At 31.7% G+C, this 21851-nt stretch overlaps 1 protein-coding gene across 1 annotated transcript in view; it reads right to left on the bottom strand.

Moving 5' to 3' along the window:
- The window catches only part of Lar (tyrosine-protein phosphatase Lar), a 739256-nt gene that overhangs the window by 569062 nt on the left and 148343 nt on the right, over window positions 1-21851 (bottom strand). Inside the window, exon 3 of the mRNA XM_065500666.1 lies at window positions 16562-16661. The gene's annotated coding sequence lies outside the window, so the exon portion shown is untranslated. The remainder of the gene's footprint in view (window positions 1-16561; window positions 16662-21851) is intronic.

Consider the following 21851-nt stretch of genomic DNA (forward strand, 5'->3'; position numbering starts at 1 on the left):
AGTTCAACGATTGGTCTCATAAAAGAAGTATAGAAACGTCTACGATTGGTCTCATAAAAGAACAATAGAAAGTTCCACGATTGATCCCATAATAGAAGAATAGTCTCATAGAAGTATAGAAGCGTCCACTATTTGTAAGAAGAATATAAGAAGCATAGAAAGGTACACGATTCATCTCATAGAATAAGTATAGAAGGATACACCATTGGTCTTATAGATGAAGTTTAAGAAGATCCGCGATTGGAAAGATACACGATTGGTTTTATAGAATAAGTTTAGGAACATTCACGATTGAAATCATAGTAGAAGCATGGAAATTTCCGTGATTGGTCTCACAGATTAAATACAGAAATATCCACAATTGTGCTCAAAGTAGAAGTATAGAATGATTCAAAATTGGTATCATACAGACTAAAATCGTGTATTTTCTAAATACAAATCGTGGATTGTATAAGAATCAATAGTGGATCCTCTAAACACTATTACTGGATCATCCAAACCACAGTCACGGTTCTTCTAAACAACACTTGTGGATTCTTTAAAGAATAATCCAGGATTTTCCAAACACATAAACACTAATCGTGGATTTTCTTACAACAATCTCAGATCTTCTAAGCAACGAACGTGAATCTTTTAACCAAGGATCGTTCAACAAAACAATCGTCTTTAAAATATCGTGGATCTTTCAAATAAAAATCGTGGATATTTTAAACAACATGTGTAGATCCCTAAACCCTTTAAGATTCTGTGGCTTCTGGAACATAATGATTGCTAATATCAGCAAATTCTACTTATACCGTCAATATTCAATCGTGCATCTTTTAAACAGCAATTGTAGATCGCTAAGCTTTTGAACATTATTAAACAACAATCGTGGATCAAATAACAATCGTGGATCGTCCAAATAACAATCGTGGAGCATTTAATCTTCATTACGGATATTTTAAAAAACAATCGTAGATCATTTAATCTTCATTCTCGGATAATTTAAACAACAATCACGGATCATCCAAATAACAATTGTGGCAAGCAACTATCGTGGATCTTCCAAACAACAATCGTGGATCTTCCAAGCAACAATCGTGGGTCACCCAAACAACAACTGTCAATCTTTTAAGCAACAATCATTGATCTTCCACACATTTATCGTGGATATCCAAGCAACTACCGTTGATGTTCCAAATAACAATCATGGAACAATCAAGCAACTATCGCTGATCTTCCCAACAACACTCATAGATCTTCCAAACAACAATCGTGGATCTTCCAAACAACAAATGTGGATCTATTAAGCAACAATCGTTAATAATCCAAACAACTATCGTGGATCTTTCAAGCAACAACCGTTGATGTATGATCTTCTAACCAGCAACCGTCCAAACAACTATCGTAGATCTTCCAACAAATGTCGTTAATGTTCCAAAGAACAATCATGGATCATGTAAATATTTTAATCCACTATCATGAATCTTTTCAGCAACAATCGTCTATCTACCAAACGACAACCTTTGATTCACCAAAAAACTATCTTTTAAATCTTTTAATACACAATAATAGAACAGTCTCTAGAAGAAGAAAAGGAGTACTCCAGAAAATAACTCGAATCATCAGTTCTTCACAACGGGAATGTAAGTCAACGATTTCACACAAACGCTGGAGTAAAACAAGGATGTCCCCTATCACCCCTGATATTCTGTACAGTACTGAATGACATCATGATCGAAGTCTGTTCAGAGAGAAGAGTAGTAACATGGAGCTTCTCATGACAACTCGAGGATTTGGATTATGCAGATGCAAGCAAAAGTAAAAGATTTTGAAAGATTAGCACTCAATGTTGGACTTGAGATAAATATCAAGAAAACCAAAGCTATTAGAATCAACAACGTTAGTGAAACTTGGTTAGTACCGAGCACCATCACCCAAACACAAATAAAATGAAGGAAATGGAGGTGAATCGGCCATACTATCAGAAACAACTGCAATAAATCAATTAAGATGTAGATGATTTGTGGAAGCCATATTCTCCCAAGAGGGGTAATGGAGAAAAAATCCATAATCCTGGACCTCCTGTATCTAGCAATAAACATCTATCTCCCAAACGATAATCGTGGATTCTTCAAACAACAATCGTGTAAATCTTTTAATCCCGAATCATGGATCTCTTGGATCTTCTTCTGTGGACAACAACTGTAGATCTCTAAACAACATTCGTGGATTATTTAACAAGGAAGCATAGAAATTCTAAACAAAGATCAGTTAACCCCGTTAATGGATAATTTAAATTATGGATGGTCTTAAAAGAAATTGCAGCAGTTAGGCATTAATGCTGTGATTTGAAACAAAGAAACAATGAAACAATTTTAATAAAGGTAATACTCATAATAGATTCTATGATCATCGATTTCAAATGAAAAAGTTGCAAACTGTTACCACTCTCCCCCACCAAATAGCCACAAACATTTAACCACTTTATATAACTAGTTATTTGAGTACTCATGTCTAATATAGTTTATTATCCTTTTGTGAGCCTTTAACATTAGCATGATTTAAAACGTTTTAGATTCATTTAGTTGTTAAACAACCACAATCATCGTCCTTCAAACTCAAAATACATTAACGTGTGTGTGTTTATGTGTTGATGTATTCGCATATGTATAATTAATATGGCCTTATACAATATTCTTTCATCTACAAATGCATTTAAATGTGTTGATGTGTGTGTGTGTTTATGTATCTGTGTGCTTAAGGATAAATGTTTCTAAAGGTTCTTTAATACAAGTCAAACATGTGGATTATCAAATAACTTTAAGCTCTGTGTTTGTTCATTGTCTTAATTATGATAACATAATCATTTGTAATGTAAGCTAATTAAATGCTCATATTTGAAACGTTTTAATGTATGAGCAAAAGTATACAAATAGACTAACATACAGATATACGACTACATTCTACATATAATTATACACAAACAGGATAGTCAAAGAAATGTGAGGGTAGCATGAAAAGCTACTTATTCGTGTATCTTCTCAAACTAAATCTTTTAATCCATAATCATGGATATCTTCAAAAGAAGTCATGGATCTTCTAACTCAAAATTGTGGGTCTTCTACATATAAATCTTTTAATCTGCTATAATGGATCTCTTTATATAAATCGTGGATCTTCTTATCAATAATAGAATATCTTGTAGACAACAATTGTGGATATTCTAAGAAACAATCTTGGATCACTTAATCTTTATTCTCGGTTATTTTAAGCAGAAATCATGAATCTTGTATACAACAGTCGTGGATCATTTAATCTTCATTTGAGAACAATCGTTGATCTTCTAAGCAACAATCGGGGATCATTAAAAGATCGTTTAGAAAGATACGACATAGAGTAGGAGAAAGGCCGGAGCCTTGCGGTACCCCTGAATTGATCTTGAACTCGTCTGATGAGATTCCATCTACAGCAAATCGTATAGTGTTGTATATAAGTTGAGCTGTTTCCTATTGACACAAAACATTTCCGATTTTTAAACCACTTTTCCGATTGCCCCTTTTTAACCCATCTTTAACTTATGTGTATGAATATTTAACTGTGTATATGTATGTGTCTGAGTTTGTGGTTGTTTGAGTAAAGTATGACAGTCGCATAATCATATGAATATGTCAATGTTTTTAAGTGTGTTTGTCTTACTTGTTGGCAACTTACTTACAAACACACTCCGGCCCACCCACACAATTTACTTTAATACTCTAACTAAACCCAGAACAACATAATTCATACTCCTAATGTCATACAGAGATCCACCACTTACAAGTCATCACATGCCTACAAAAATAAAACAACAGCTAGAAAAACAAAAAGAACCATTTAGCTATTATACCAGAAGACATGTGTACATTATACAAGTACATACACTGTTCTCTTTCCAAGCTTGAGTAAGTAGCTAGATAGTGAGTTGCTTATGTTTGATATTTAAACCCTTAAAAACTACTTGCCACACTACTCACCTCTAAGCCCTTCATCATAATACATAAAACGTGAACACTTTTTTGCCAGGTGGAAAAAAAGTAGCTCAATGTAAACTAGTAAAGTAAACGCAAAAATGTCATTTTAACATGCCAACAAACTGACAATAAATGTCATCATCCTTTAATAAGTTACCATCAAACTTCTACAGCAATTGTTCCATTTCTTTTTTAAATACAAAGAATTCTTTGTGGAGAAAAACAAATAGTTGATTAGAGAGAAAAAGGAATAATTTATTGTTAAAAATACCAGTAGCAGAGGTTTTTGTAATGATGTTTGAAACTCCTTGAAAAGGCTAAAAGAATTTAAAGTAACTAAAATTATTACTGCAATCATCAAGATTAATATTTGTTAGGTCTAGGATTGCGAATTGAAAGATCCACGGTTGCCGATTAGAAGATCTAGGATTGCGAATTGAAACATTCGGTTGAAAAGATCCATGAGGGTAGAAAATAGCTATCTAGGATTGCGGTTTAAAAGAATATGCGATTAGAAAGATTCACAATCAACGAGTAGCATTTAAAGGATCCACGATTGTCCTTAAAAATATCCATGAGCGCTAGAAGATCAACGACTGAAATTGAAAAGAACAACGATTGTCATTAAAAATATCCACGCTTTAGAAGATCAACCATTTCAACCATGGAAGCGCTTTAGAAGATCAACGACTGCCATTGAAAAGATCAACGATTGCCATTAAAAATATCCACATCAGCGATTTAGATGATCAACCATTAAAAAGATCCACGTCAGCGATTTAGATGATCAAGGATTGTCATACAAAAGATTCACGATTGCCATTAAACATGCGATTTAGATGATCAAGGATTGTCATAGAAAATATCCACGATTTCCAATAAACATATCCACGATAGCGATTTAGAAGATCAGCAATTTCAACCATTGAAAGGATCTACGATTGCCATTAAAAATAGCTACAATTGAGCTTTAGACGATCCACGATTACCATGGAAAATATCCACTATTGAGCTTTAGAATATGCGATTAAAAAGATTCACAATTGCGCTTTAGAAGATCCAAAATTACAGTTTAAAAAATTCACGATTACACTTTAGCATATTTTTTTCTTATGTACCATGTTCCGTCATGGTTCTAAGAATATTGGATTGTGGCCTCTGTATAAGATCTATACTGGTATTGCTTGCTGTTCCCCATAATTGGATTCCGTATTCCAAATTGGTTTTAAGACTGTCTTATACAGGATGATTTTGCAGTTATGGCTTAATTTCGATTGGTGGTGGATTAGCCAGTGTAAATTAGAAGCTTTTAGTTTCATGTGGAGCCGCTTGGCTTGCATGTGCCGACGCCAAATAAGACGTCTATATAAATGAATGCCAAGGTATGTAACGTGGTCAGACTGTGGGATGTTCACACTGTTTAGTGTCACTGGTGGACAATTTCCTCTCCTAAGTGAAAACGTTATGTGCTTGCTTTTGATTTCATTTACTTGTATTCTTCAATTCTTTAAACACGTCTCCACGTGCCTGAGATAATTATCAAGGTTTCTAGATGCAACATTTAAGTCCACATGAGAACTAAGAATTGCACTGTCATCTGCAAAGGTGGAAATGGTTAATTCTTCGGACCCGGGCAAGTCTGAGGTGTATAATAAGTACAGGGTTGGTCCTAGAACACTTCCCTGAGGTACACCAACATTGAACGCATAGTCGCTTGTCACATAATCGCCGCATTTTATCCTAAACAAGCGATCCGATAGGTAAGACTCTAGTATTTTGTGAGTACTAGAAGGCAGTAGGCATTTAATCTTGTGTATTAGACCATTATGCCATACCTTGTCAAAAGCCTGGGCAACATCTAGAAATATTGCCGAACAGTACTTTTTTAGTTCGAAAGATTTTCGTATCTCTCCAGTTAGGCGGTTAACTTGCTCAATTGTTCCGTGATGTTTACGGAATCCGAATTGATGATCTGGGATAATGTTTTGACTATTTAAGAATTTAAAATTTTCCCTTGCATTATTCTCTCAAATAGTTTAGACAAGCAAGGCAATAAGCTAATATGTCTGTAGGATGATGCCAATGTCAAATCCTTTCCTGGCTTGGGTATCGTTATAATTTGGGAGATTTTCCAATCATTCGGAAATACTCCTAGAGACAAGATCGCATTGAATAATACTGTGAGCACAATAATTTCCACATCTGGTAGGTTTCCAATCATGGAATGTGTAATTAAATCATAACCTGGAGATTTTCTTAGTTTAAGATTGTCCTTTATGATCCTCTGAACATCTACTATACTAACATTGATTAGTTAGGAGTCTGTTCCTATCCGAACAGGTAAATCCCCCAATACAAAATTATTTGATGGGGGGTTTGGTTGGAACACATTACTTAAGTGTTCAGCGAAAACTATGGCTTTATCCTTTGCACTACGTGCCCAGGAACCATCAGATTTTCTTATCCGGCTTTGACCCTCTACCGGTGGCTTAATATTCTTAGCTGCCTTCCAAAAGAAGAAGTTTGTGTGCTTAGTACTGGTTAAACTTTCAATATAGTTTCGATTTCTGCGATCCTCTTCATACTGAAGGGCTCTTTTTAATTTGCAATGGACAGCTTCTGCTTAGCAGCAGCGGATCTGTTGTGTTGCCAATCTCTTCTACATCCAAGGCCGGAAAGATTAGAGACTTGAAGTCTCTGATACAATCATTGATATCTTATGATAGCATAATTATGACTGCGGTTTAACATATCCAAGATTACGGTTTAAAATATCCATGATTGTACATAACAAGATGCGGTTTAAAAGAATCACGATTGCCCCTTAAAAGATACTCAATTGAGCTTTAGAATATCGACAACTAGGGTTTAAAGAATCTTCGACTATGGTTTAAAATACCCACGATTGACATTTAGTAGATTCAGGATTAAAAATATTAATGATTGCGGTTAAAAACACCAACGATTGTAATTTAGAGGATCCAGGATTGTAAATTGAAACATCCACAGTTGTGGTTTTAAAAAAACACGATTGTAATTTAAAGGATTCGGTTACAAAGGATAATGATTACACAGTGCAACAGTGAAAAAAACACACGATCATGACAGTATAGATTCGACTCTACTACCAAAGGGTAGTAAAACCCTATACTCAGTTTGCCCATTTTGGTGACCGATTTTTTTTTATGGGCCCCCAAAGTTTCTGAAAATCAGTGGGGCCTCTAAAAAAGGTGTCATCAGGTTTTGGTTAACAGCTAATTCAGACTTTGTGCTACGGCTTAACTTTATATGGCAATAATATAGCTAAGAGTCCGCCAAATAAATTTTGTTAAAATTTGTTTCCAAAAAATAGCTTTTTCGTGCACTTTTGTTGAAAAAATATAGGAAGAAAATTTTTTTTTTTTACTTTTTTTAGAATAACTTCCAGGGACTCCTAATTTTTCAATAACAATATCCCGCAAAGTTGTAGCTACGGTAAATTTGAATAACTCTCGTGAACATATCAATGCAATCCGAACATACCTAGGTATTCTAAATAGCTGTCAAAAATCACTTTGTAGCTTAAAATTTGTAGTTTTTTACTAATTTTTGACTCTAAAACAATAATTTTTTGTTAAAAATGTATGTTCGAGTGTATACTTCTCTATTGTGCTGGAATAACGAAGAATGGGCAAATCATTATCGGTATGATCCGGGCGCATAACTTTATCCAATCTTGATCATGCAAGACCGGCTTGATGCAAGATATGAAAAAACTTTAAAATTTTTGAAAGTGGGCAAGGTTTGTGGAACTTCTGAAGTGTAAATATAAGCTTTTTATATAAGTTTTTGATATCGGTGGAAACCTTATGACTTAAAGATTGACATTTTAGTGAAATGAATAATTTTGTGACGTCATTTACCTTAAAAACTAATAATATTTTAAAATGGTGATTTTCCATCAAGAAAAATAAAAACTTTGAATTAATGTAAAATTTGAACAGTTACAGACATCACAATAAAATTTGGAAGTAATATAGACCTAAATATTCCTAAGTCAATGGCATCACTAATGTTGCCATTCTTTGTTTTTAAACACCGAAATTCCTAAAACGGCGAAAATTTGTTCCAAAAACTAAGTTTTTTTTAGAAAATAGCCCACTTTGACGTTATTTACAGCATGATAGTAAAAACGTTCTGTATGTATATAAACAACATATGGGGCTATACAAATGTGATGAGCTTTTGAGGTTCGGTGTTTTGCGATTTTAGAATTTTTTACTCAAACCTAATTTTTTTTTTCAAAATTGCCCAAGTTTGGATAGGGCTGGGGGGTACAATGTCCGCTTCAGTTAGTCAAATTTTACCTTATATGTTTTTGCATTAAGTTCTCTTACCAGATCATAAAAAAATTCATATAGTCCCGAAGAAAATTAGTTTTTTATAAAAGAAAAAATATGGGGACTTTTTTGGGAAAAAACTTAAAAAACACACGCATACAAAGTTGAAATATATAAAAAGATGCTTCAACTTTGGATGCGTGTAACTTTTTATAGGGACGAAATAATTGTTATCAGATTTGTTTTATTTTCTTTAGAATTTTATCGCAAATATACGTCATATATAAAAAAACAAATTTCGACCTTTCGTAGGCCCATCAAATTTAAAATACGAAAAAAAGATCGGGCAAAATTTAAAAAAATATTAAACCCAAATATCTCTTGAACTAAAAGAGATAACTACAGATAAAATCATATTTTTTGTAGACCTTCTCAAGGTCTATCTATATTTGAAATTGCAGCTCATTCGGATCATAAATGACTTTTTGGTAATTTTTTTATAAATGTGTGACATTGAAGGTCCACCCACTGATCCCTATTCCGAACACCTCAGCCGAGTAAATAATACAGCACAACATAGAAGTGTGGACTTGATAATACTATTTTTACAAAAAAATCTTTGTTTTAGCGTCAAAAAATAGGAAAAACGAAAATTGTTAAGGTACAAAGTGATCTTTATGTGCTATGTAGAGTGACTAGACACATTCAGAATGCATTGATATGTTCACAAGAGTTATTCAAATTTACCGTAGCTACAACTTTGCGAGATATTGTTATTGAAAAATTAGGAGTCCCTGGAAGTTATTCTAAAAAAAGTAAAAAAAAAAAATTTTCTTCCTATATTTTTTCAACAAAAGTGCACGAAAAAGCTATTTTTTGGAAACAAATTTTAACAAAATTTATTTGGCGGACTCTTAGCTATATTATTGCCATATAAAGTTAAGCCGTAGCACAAAGTCTGAATTAGCTGTTAACCAAAACCTGATGACACCTTTTTTAGAGGCCCCACTGATTTTCAGAAACTTTGGGGGCCCATAAAAAAAAATCGGTCACCAAAATGGGCAAACTGAGTATAGGGTTGTACTACCCTTTGGTAGTAGAGTCGAACCTATACTGTCATGATCTTGTGTTTTTCCAAAAGTCTCCATTTGTTGCATAGTGTTATCGTTTAGAGCATCCAAGAATCCAGTTTATAAGATCCATGACAGCGATTTAAAAGATCCATTGAAGCCTAATATTTGTACTGTAGTTTAGAAGTTCCACGATAGCATTTTTAAAGATCCACGACTATGATTTAGTGGATCTAGGACTGAGAATTGAAAGATCCACGATTGAAGTCTTTTGAGAATCTACATCTTTCATCACATTTGAACACAAAAAAGTTCAGAGGATCCAGTTAAGTAGATCCACGATTGTGGCTGATGTCGTTTAGATGATCTAGGATTGTGATTTAAAAGTTCCACTCTTGGGGGCCCAAGATATTACAGTTTATCAGTTCAGTGATTGCCATTACAAGATTTGGGATTGTGATATCACTTATCAATGACTGCGACTTAAAAGATTCCCGCTGTTGTTTAGAGAATCTAGGATTGCGATTTAAAGGATTCACAATTCCGAAGATTATCGTTTTGAATATCCAAGAACCATGATTTGATAAGATTAACGATTCGAGGAGTGCAGTTTAAAATATCCATGGATGCCGCATAGAAAATATAGAATTGCAATTGAAAAGATCCAAAATTTAATTTAAAAAAAATGTAGAAGATCCAGGATTCTGGTTTATATGATCCACGAGTGCCGTTCATAAAATCCACTATTGCGGTCTTACAGATTGTTGTTTTGAAGACCTACGATTCCTGTATAAAAGGCTCACGACTTAGGCTTCCGGAATGTTTTTTTTCCTAAATATAATTCACTATTGTGGCTTCAAAGATTGACGTATTGAAGATCCATGATTTCTGTATAAAATATCCACGATCGTTTTGATTATCCACGATTGCTATGTAGAATATTCTTGATTTATGGATATTAGATCCATGATTCGGGCGTGTAAACTTGTATTTTAGAATATCCATGATTTCTGTTTAACATGTTCGCGACTGCGGTTTAATACACTGCTATTAATAAGACCTTCGTTTAAAACTAAAACGGCCTTTAAACCTTAAATTTATATTTTTTGTTACTTTTTCAACAAGATTAACACGTTTTCCTCCATATCTGTACTCAAATATCTAAAGCTTCCATCACATGTGGAAACAGCAAAGTATGTGCAACGAAAAATATTCATATTCCTCTAGCAAAAGTATAAAATTTCAAAACAAAATACAATAAAAGAAAAACCAAAACTCTGCTACAAACATAATTGTCAGCTAGGATTTCATAGATGAACAAATGTGTATAAATATATGAACTAATTAAAGTTACGTTTGTCATAAAACAGCAGCAGCTTCCAAGCAACAATGTGCGTTTTTTAAGCTTCCCTTGAATACTCATATGTCTAGAAGTTCTTCTCCATCATCATCCGACAACGAGTGAGTTTATACATGGTTTATATAAAAAGTTATGCTAAACCACATAATTGACATTATTCTAGTAATTGTAAGATAATTTTGTTTCTATGTTTTTCTGTAAATTTCCTCTGCACACATTCTGTCTGCCTTCAAAGAAAGGAAATTGTTAAAGGCAAAATTTTATGTATGTATGAAGGATTTTTTTTTTGTAGTTTCTGGTAGATGAATTTAAGTGTGGCAAATAAAGTTATAATTTGTTCCAAAGGTATTCGCATAACTATATCTGTAGGTATGATTGTTTGATCACGAGCATAAGAGAAAAATACTATAATTTTCAAAACTAAATTAGGTTGATATTAGAAAAGTTTTGAAGCTCACTATATTTTGAGGGTTAAAGTTTTGAGTGCTTTTTTTTTGGTTTGGTTTTCTTTGGGTTTTAAGTTGTGTTGAGACAAAATATGTTTGCTAAAGTTATGGATAATAATTACAACATTTTAGGAAATGTTTGTCGTGTAATAATTAAGAATATATCGGAAATTATGAAACATTGAATTTATTGGTGAAACTAAAAAAAGTTTTTTGTGGAAAATAATTGAAAACCAAATTGCACCATAGAGAATTCTGGGTTAAGATTTAATAGATCCACGATTGCCTTTATGAAGATTCAGGATTAATGTTTAAAAAATCCACGATTGTATGTATGAGGATCCAGGATTAGGATTTAAAAGACCCACAACTGTCTTTATGATGATTCAGGATTAAGATTTAAAAGATTGTCTTTATGAGGATCCGGGATTAAAATTTAAAAGATCCACGATTGTCTTTATGAGGATCCAGGATTATGATTTAAAGGATCCACGATTGTGTCTATAGGGTATAGGATTAAGATTTAAAAGACCCACAACTGTCTTTATGAGGATTCAGGATTAAGATTTAAAAGATCGGCATTTGTCTTTATTGGGATCCAGGATTATGATTTAAAAAATCCACGATTGTATGTATGAGGATCCAGGATTAAGATTTAGAAGATCCACGGTTGTCTTTATGACAATCCAGGATTAAGATTTAAAAGATCCAAGGTTGTCTATATGAGGATCCAGGTTTGAGATTTTAAGGATCCACTATTGTGTTTATGAGGATCCAGGATTAAAATTTAAAAGATCCACGATTTTCTTTATGAGGATCCAGGATTATGATTTAATCCTGGATCCCAGGATTAAGATTTAAAAGACCCACAACTGTCTTTATGAGGTTTCAGGATTAAGATTTAAAAGATCGACATTTGTCTTTATGGGGATCCAGGATTAAGATTTAAAAGATCCACGATTGTCTTTATGAGCAACCAGGATTAAGATTTAAATGATCCACAATAGTCTTTGTGAGAATGCACGATTAAGATTTAAAAGATCGACGATTGCCTTTATGAAGTTTCAGGATTAAGATTCAAAGGATGAGGAACCAGGATTAAGATTTAAAAGATCAATCATTGTCTTTATGAGGATCCAGTATTAAGATTTAAAAGACCCACGATTGTCTTTATGAGGATACAGGATTAGGATTTAAAAGATCCACGATTGTCTTTATGATCCAGTATTAAGATTTTAAAGATCTACGATTGTGTTTATGAGGATCCAGAATTAAGATTTAAAAGATCTACGATTGTGTTTATGAGGATCAAGGATTTAGATTGAAAAGATCCACGATTGTCTTTGTGAGGATCCAGGATTAGGATTTAAAATATCCACGATTGTCTTTTTGACGATATACGATTAAGATTTAAAGGATTCACGATTGTCTTTATGAGGATCCAGGATAAGATTTGAAATATCCACGATTGTCTTTATGAGAATTAAGATTTAAAAGAACCACGATTGCCGTTTAAAGAGACTAGGATTATAATTTATAAGATCCACAATGGTCTTTTATAGGATCCAGGATTATGATTTAAAATATTGTCTTCTAGATTAACAAGGATTATGATTTAAAAGATGCTCAATTGTCTTCTAGAGTATCCAGGATTAAGATTTAAAAGATTGTCTTCAATAGGATCACGGATTAGGATTTAAAAGATAGTTTTTTATAGGATTCAAGATTATGTTCTTATAATAATGTTTTTTATACGATCCACGATTATAATTTAAAAGGTCAACGATTATAGTTTAGGGGATTGAGGATTATGATATTTTAGACGATGGCAGTTTAAAAACCATTGACTTAGGATATCCACGAATTCCGTTTTAAAGTTCCACGATTTCTGTTTAGAATATCCAGGAAAGCGGTGAAAGTTCTTAAATTTTCATTAATGAAATACAGAACTGCACTTTGAAAGATTCACACGATTTTTATTTCAAATATTTGAGCTTAGAAGATCCAGGAATTCAATTAAAAAGTTCAACATTTGCGGTTGTTTAAATGATCCGCAATTTCCGTTTAAGAGATCCTGAATTGTGGTTGAAAAGTTTCACGATTCCACTGTGATTACATTGTGAAACTGCCTATCGACAACTACATATCATTGTCGTCATAATATCTGTGTGAAAAACACTACAGTGATCCAGGAGGCTTCTTTATAGTTAGAGATATATAGAGATCCATTTTCCTTAACACTTCAGTGATCCGTTGGTCTTCCTGATAAAAAGAGAGATTAAGATCCCTCAAGCTAAAGCTCAATTTCGGCAATAAGCTCTGAGGTATGGTTTGCCATCTATTCTGAAACATTAGTAGTTAGAATCAATGTTGTGGAATGCAGGTGTTCACGATTTCAGTGTCAAACATCCGTGATTTCCATTTAGGAGATCCTGGAATACGGTTTAAAGGTTCCACGATTCCACGAGTTGCACAACATGAGAGCTATTATACACCATCTATTCTGAAACTTCTCAGCAGTTGTGAAATCGACATGCCATAGCTGCCAATTGACAACATATCTTTGGTGTCATGATTTCTTTTTGAAAACAATTATTGTGATCCGGGAGTCTTCTTTATAGAAAGAGACACTTCGGTGATCCGCTAGCCTTCATGATAAAAATAGAGATTAAGATCCATCAAGCTGAAGCACAATTTCTCCAATCCCTGAACAGCTACAGCATTGTATAGGACCATTGATGCATCGAAACACGTGAGGTATGATTCATCATATACTCTGAACCTTTACTAGTTAGAATCAATGATGCGAAGGACATGGAGGAAGAATGGCCATGTTCATCGACTACTCCTTCGTTAGCAAATACAGTGGAATTAAGACTTGGAGTTTTCATAAGACTTCCGAGGATGAATCTTGGATATTTTATGAAACCAGAAATAGGTTGTTTTCACCTACAAAAAAGAATTGAAAGAAAAATGGGAATGGGAGCCATTCAGCACTTTCAGATAGCTCTGATGCAGGAGAAATGAAAGTCCTTTACTCTTTCCTAGTATCGTTATTGATATGGCATTGTTTGTATTCAGTTTTAAACTAATCTTACTGGGTTCTCTGGCACTTTATTTAAATTTTAGACAACATTCTATTAATCTCTTGTAAACCCCTCATATTTATTTAAAGCGCCTAAAAGCATGCTACATTTTCCTTAAACTCTCACAATCAACTCGTGATTCTACTCAACGATAAAAATAATTACATTTTGAAAACAAATTCTATTGAAAACAAAAAGAACGATTGCCACTTTTTGTTGCAAAAAATAAAATAATGATTAAATGTCGCTGATGCGTAATAATAATTCATCAAGTGACAAACAAAACATGTAAGTGCGAATATTTCAGGCAAAAAGTTACAAAGTAATGAAAAGAAAAAGAAATTGAATGCAAAATTATTAAATTTTTGTAAAGAAATGAAAAAAAAATCTATTCACTAAAAAATACACATAATTTTGCAGAAACAAAGTAGGTCTATCAATAAACACGTTTACACATTTGATATAATAGCAATGAAGGGAAAAGGGGAGTGGGAAGTAGCAAAAACAAAAGGCGTTAAAAAGGCGTGAATGGAAATAAAGTTATGGATGACTGAATCAATGGTTAAGGGATATGAAATACGACTTTGTTTATATGAGTTTTATTACAAAACAGAATATAATATATTACATGCATAGATACATATGTATAGAGCTTATATACTTAGAAAACAGTAAATGTAATTGCTTATAAAATATGCAAACCACAATTTCAAGCCATTATCAAATACGTTTAAATAACCACATGACTCAAAATACAGCTAATATTTAGTAGCAACGTAAAGCATAACCTTCTGCACGTAGTGGTAGGGAAACCGTAAAATACATATACATTTATATTAACTGTCAGTCAGGCAGTCAGTCAATGACTGGCTTCCAAGCCGCTTGCAAACATCAACCACATCCTCATCATCATCATCCACAATACAGCAACAACCTCAGTCTCATCCCCTGTAAGTCATACGCATTTTGTAGGCCTAACCTTAAGAAAGTAATCACTCAAAACTCAAACAACAGTCATTCAACATCTTCGTCATATATTTGCAACATCAACTCACACACAACGTACTTATATCCGTTTTGGTTTTATTTATTTTATAACCGTCACATCATCACCATATACACACATCCAGCAATCAAACCAGCCAGCCATCAAGCCAGTCAGTCAGCATCCTGGCACACAAACACAACAACAACATCATCATTATCGTCATCCTTCGTCTGGCAGCTTATATGACTTATTGGCATTTAGCTGTTATAAGATGTTTCAAGCGAAAAAATGGAAGGTAACTTCGAAAAGTGGAGGGCTGGTTTGTTTTTGCAACAAACCCCTTTTTTGTTTTCATTTTAAAGAAGTAAAAAACTTTTGCTTTTGTTAATTTGTTTCTTTTCTCCTGCCATCTTAGTCAAGACCTTTGAAAACTTTTTCCCTGTGTTTTAAAAAAATGTTCCAAAGTAGACTTTCAGACCATCAAAAAATTTAGGAAGGAAGTTATTGACTTTCACTGCCGGCATTATGTTGTGTAGAAGACGTTTGTCCCTTCTGGAAGAAACAGGTTGTTATTTGTTTCAATGTGCTTTGTTTTGGGGATTATGTGTAGGGGTATTTGTTTCCGTTTTCCTTTATTCGCCAAGCAGCAAACTCTTATGAAAAGAAGGTCTCCTAAAACTAAAATGTCTAGGAGGAAACAACTGACATTTTGAAATCAATCCAGGTGATGAAGATCTAGAACTTTTTCATCAAATTTATATCGGAATCAGCAGCCGCCACAATAGAACTTCACATCCTGACCACATCTATACTGTTCTATTCTTTGTACTTTTCTTGCCCCGATTGTAGTTTTAAATCAGTTCAAGTTTAGTCGCATTGAGTTCTGATAAATTATCGTTTCAATTGTGCCCTTAATAAATCATTTAGTTTCTATTAATTTTCAGCTCAATTCTATTTCAAACTCTGCCCCAGACATCTTCTATCACGCTTACCATCCCCTTTACTCAACTCAACCCAACCCTTTAATGTTCCACCAAAAAACAATTCCAAAAAAATGTGACATTTGTTCAAATGACATTTAAACAATTTTGTCTAAGAGCCTTTAAATATTTGATGAAGTCATGTTTTTGAGCATGTCAGCATTTAGCAAACATTTTTATATACAAAACCCTTTATATAAGTTTATAAATATTTTCCGGCTAATTATCATTTAACGGTTTTAGGAAAGACGACACCCAAATGTGTCAAATGTAAATCTTTAAAAGCTTAAGCTAAAAATAACTTAAAGGGAACTTACTGTGTGTGATGTTTTTGTTTTGATTTTAGAGTTGTCAGTTTTGATTTTTGTTCCAAAAAAAAATACTTGAGAGATGACAGTTTAAACTGTGTTTAATAAGCTGAAATGAAAAAGGAAATCAAATGTTATAAAGGTCAACAACAAAACTAATTTCAAAGTTATTAATTAAAATTAATAAAAAAATCAGCTTCCTGGAATGGAACCGGTTTAGATAGATGAAATTTCTGTTTAATTATGTAGCTTAGATTCTAGTTCGAATTCTAGTTCAAATTCTTGCTAAGTTCTAGTTCATTTTCAAGTTTAGATTCTACTTCAGACTCTAGTTCAGATTATAGTTCATATTCTATAGATAGATTTCGAACTAGTTCAGATTCTATCTAAGATTCTTGTTTGGATTGCAGTTCGGATTCTAGTTCTGTTATAGTTTCTGTTTAACTATAGTTTAGATTCTTGTTCAGATTCTATTTCAAATTCTAATCAAATTTTTAACCATTATTTTGAAACATTTCTACAATATAAATTTATGCAAAGTATATCTGATAACATATAGATTCCGAGCCAAAAGAACTGCTCATCTTTTGAGGTCAACAACGAAGCAATCCATTATCGGATACTCTGTTCCAAAGTGAAACGTATCCCAGAGAGAGCGTTCTGCATCGATCGAAACACTGTCTGGATAATAAAGCAGGCAAAACTTCCCTACCACTTCATTCTAAATAGTTTTTAACAGGTATGTGGCCGAGCGTTGTTTTGATGAAATATTACGGTTTCATGTCTGGCCTCATATTCTGAGCATTTTTCGGCCAAGGCTCAAACCAATCAGTTGTGTTCGGTATAGGTTCCATATTATGGTCTGGTCAGATTTCAGCAGCTCATAACCAATAGGAACAACAGCTGATAACAGGTTCCACCAACTACAAAGCATTAACTTAGCGCCATGGATATTTGACTTTGGTGTCGATTCGGCTGGCCGGACTTTTCTTTATGATCTCTTATGTTTCATTTTCCATTACAAGTAAAGATTCGGTGCAAAAATGATTTTCTTTTATAGCATTCAGCCAAAATTTCGGGCATGCAAACTCGTCTTTCAAGGTCTCTCGACTTCAATTCGTTGCTACCCAATTTCCCTGCTTTTGGAAGAATATTGCTGCTCCTAAACATTTCGAAGTTGCTGCTTGAGTTGCTCCAAATGATTTTGGAAGCTCTTGTTGAGTTTGACAACTATCTTTTTTTAGTAAAGCCTCCCATACTTGGTCTTCAAACTTTAAAAGAAAACAAGTAAGAGAGCTATATTGGGCTGTGCCGAATCTTATATACCCTTCACCAAATTATACTTCAAAATACAAATTTTAAATATTTTTAGGCAAACAAAATTTATTTTTTTTTCAAAGTTGTTTTTTTCATTTTTGGGAAAAAAAAATTTTTTTTTCGAATTGTTATTTTAAAATTTTTGGAATTTAAAATTTTTTTTTTAAATTTGATTTTTTTCTTTTAATTTAAAAAAAAAAATTTTTTTTGGTGAAAAAAAATTCGGGTTAAAAAATATTTTTATCGATTTCGACCCTTTGTAGGTCCAACTTACTATGGTCTTATATACGTCGTTGCAAAGGTCTTTGAAATATCTATCATTAGATATCCATATTGTCTATATTACTGACTTAGTCAAAATCGTCAAAATAGGTCAAAAATCGAGGTTGTCCTGGTTTTTTCTTCATATCTCAGCCATTTGCTGACCAATTTTGCTGATTTTAAATCGGAAACTTCTCGAAAGCATGTCTGACAGAATTACTGAAGATTTGGATTCCGAAGATATCTGAAGTCTTCAGAAAATTGATTTCAACAGACAGACGGATATGGCTTAATCGACTCCGTTATCTATAAGGATCCAGAATATATATACTTTATAGGGTCGGAAAATTATATTGTGGAAATTACAAACGGAATGACAAACTTATGTAAATCCCACACCAAATTGTTCAAATTCTAGGTCAAATTACAAAACAGTATCCATTTGAGATTCTAGATCAAACAGTTCTGCTTCTATTTTGAACTCCAGTTCAGATTCTGGATTAGATTCTAGTTAATATCCTAGTTAGGATTCTAGTTAATATTCAAGTTAAAGTTCTACTTGTGATTCTAGTTGATTTTCTCTTTGGGTTTCTAATTGAGATTCTGCTTCAGATTCTAGTTAAGCTTCTAGCCGGGTACCCGGCTATTCCCGAAATATATAATGATACTGTAAATTAGGAATATTATAGACAAATTTCATATAAAAACTTAGTGTTATAATTATTAAATATCAGAGCTTCGAATTAATTAATAAAATTTGAGCTTAATTCACTACAATCTTAATCCGTAATTAAGGAATGTCAGCCTTTCATTCCATAAATCCATTCATAATCACCCCTATCGGCAATAACATGTGAAATTTTGTTCCCATGAAATATTCATTTCCCTCGAAGGGAAAATTGCTATCGGGAATATCACGATGAACTTTACATTCACAATAGTTGATTTTGTTCGTAACAGCTGTTTATTGTTTACAAAATTCCATCAACAAATTTCACAACAAGGGGAATTTTTTCACGTGAACAAAGTTGATAAACGAAAAAAGGAAAAGGGAAAATATTTCATGTGAAATATTGATTCGCGATAGGGGTGAATATTGAATTTTTTAGATTCACATTAAGCTTTTTTTAAACTGAATTAAATTTAAAGTTAACAGAATTTATTCAAACTTTGAATGATTAAATTTTTGTTAAATCAAATCATTTACAAAATTATTGAAAAAATTGTCTTAAACCTTTTTGTACTATATTTTAATTGAAGACAAATTTAATCATTTAATAAATTTTTTAAGCAATTTTGTTATGGATTTGAAGAAGAAATTTAAAGAAATTAGAATGATTCAATATGAAATAAATTCTATAAATAATGAATTCCCTTTTTAAATTTTCATACGAAAAACCCTAAATAAATAATAATAATAATAATAATAATAATAATAATAATAATAATAATAATAATAATAATAATAATAATAATAATAATAATAATAATAATAATAATAATAATAATAATAATAATAATAATAATAATAATAATAATAATAATAATAATAATAATAATAATAATAATAATAATAATAATAATAATAATAATAATAATAATAATAATAATAATAATAATAATAATAATAATAATAATAATAATAATAATAATAATAATAATAATAATAATAATAATAATAATAATAATAATAATAATAATAATAATAATAATAATAATAATAATAATAATAATAATAATAATAATAATAATAATAATAATAATAATAATAATAATAATAATAATAATAATAATAATAATAATAATAATAATAATAATAATAATAATAATAATAATAATAATAATAATAATAATAATAATAATAATAATAATAATAATAATAATAATAATAATAATAATAATAATAATAATAATAATAATAATAATAATAATAATAATAATAATAATAATAATAATAATAATAATAATAATAATAATAATAATAATAATAATAATAATAATATGCGGTCTATTATTGCCAAGATATAAGCAAAAAACTGTAAAAAAAACTTTTCACTGTTTTTTGGTGAAAAAATAGAGTTCTAACTTCCTGGGATTCCCGACTAAAAATCCTGGGAATCGGGTAGTGAAAAATTGGCAAAATTCCCGAGAAATTTGTACCGGGAACTCCCGGGATAAAAACCCTAGTTGCTATTTAAAATCGAGAAAATCGATCCACAAATGGCTGAGATATATCGAAAAAAACAGGACAACCTCGATTTTTGACCTATTTTTGATCCATATCTGGATAACTAAACCATTAATATAGACAATATGGATATCTAATGATATTTCAAAGTCCATTGCAACGATGTATATAAGACCAAAGTAAGTTGGACCTACAATGGGTCAAAATCGAAAAAAACCGAATTTTTTTTTTCACCAAACATTTTTTTTCACTATATATTAAAAAAAAAAAAATTTTAAATTTTAAATTTTTTTTTCCAAAAAATTAAAAAAAAATAATTTTTTAAAATTTAAAAAAAAAAAATAAAAAACTATTTCGAAAAAAACAACTGGAAAAAAATTAAATTTTGTTTACCTAAAAATATTTAAAATTTTTATTTTAAAGTATAATTTGGTGAAGGGTATATAAGATTCGGCACTGCCGAATATAGCTCTCTTACTTGTTGATATTCAAGTTGAGATTCTAGTTGAGAGTCTAGTGAAGTTGCTAGTTAAGACACTAGTTTAGATTCAACTAGAGTCTCTAGTTCAGACTGAAGTCCAGAACCAAGGTAGGATTATAGTTGAGATTGCAGTTCAGATTTGAGTTACGATTCTATTTGATGTTCTAGTTGATATTACAGTTGTAATTCTAATTGATATTTTAGTTGAGATTCTACTAGAGCTACAATAAGATCCTAGTTGAGTTTCTAGTTCATATTCCTGTGCAGATTCTAGTTTAGATTCTGGTTCACATTCTTATAAAAATTCTAGTTTAGATTATTATTCAGATTCTATTTCACATTATACAGTGCAAACTAAAGTTTTCAGGTTTTAGTTTAGAATCTATTTCAGATTCCAGTTCAGATTTCAGTTGAGATTGTAGTTCCGGTTTTAATTTAGGTTCTACTTCACATTCCGGTTTAGATTCCAATTCAGGTTCTAGTTCAGATTCTAGTTTAGCTTTTAATTTAGATTATATTTTAGTTTCTGGCGCAGATACTTTATATTCAAGTATCTATTCTAAATCCGTTAAGATCGAGCTCCGATTCTAGTTTAGATTTTAGTCGAAATTCTAATTCATATTCTAGTTAAGTTTAGTTCAGTTTTAGTTTCTGTTGTAGGTTTAATTTTGGGTTCAGTTTAATTTCTAATTAAATTTTTTTATATTTTAGTCTGCTTACTTTTGTTATGTTTGTTTCTTGTTTTAAATCTTAAGTTTTGCTAATATATTCAATATACTTTAACTTGCTGTCTATCACATACAAAACTTCAACTTTTGACCTTAACAGACACATGAAGTTTTGTTGCCAACTATTTACATTGTTCAGGACGGCGTTGCTACTTGCGATATTGTTGTTGCTGTTAAATACAATTTCATGCATGCATTCGTATAACAAAAACAACAAAACATCTTGCAACTTATTAATACCCGCTAGATCAGCATGTGGCAATTCCCCTATATTAGTTTGTTTTAGCATTTTTTGCAAGAGACTTAACACCTGTTAAGTCAATT

This window comes from Calliphora vicina, chromosome 2 (genome assembly GCF_958450345.1).
Source record: "Calliphora vicina chromosome 2, idCalVici1.1, whole genome shotgun sequence".
Lineage (NCBI taxonomy): Eukaryota > Metazoa > Arthropoda > Insecta > Diptera > Calliphoridae > Calliphora > Calliphora vicina.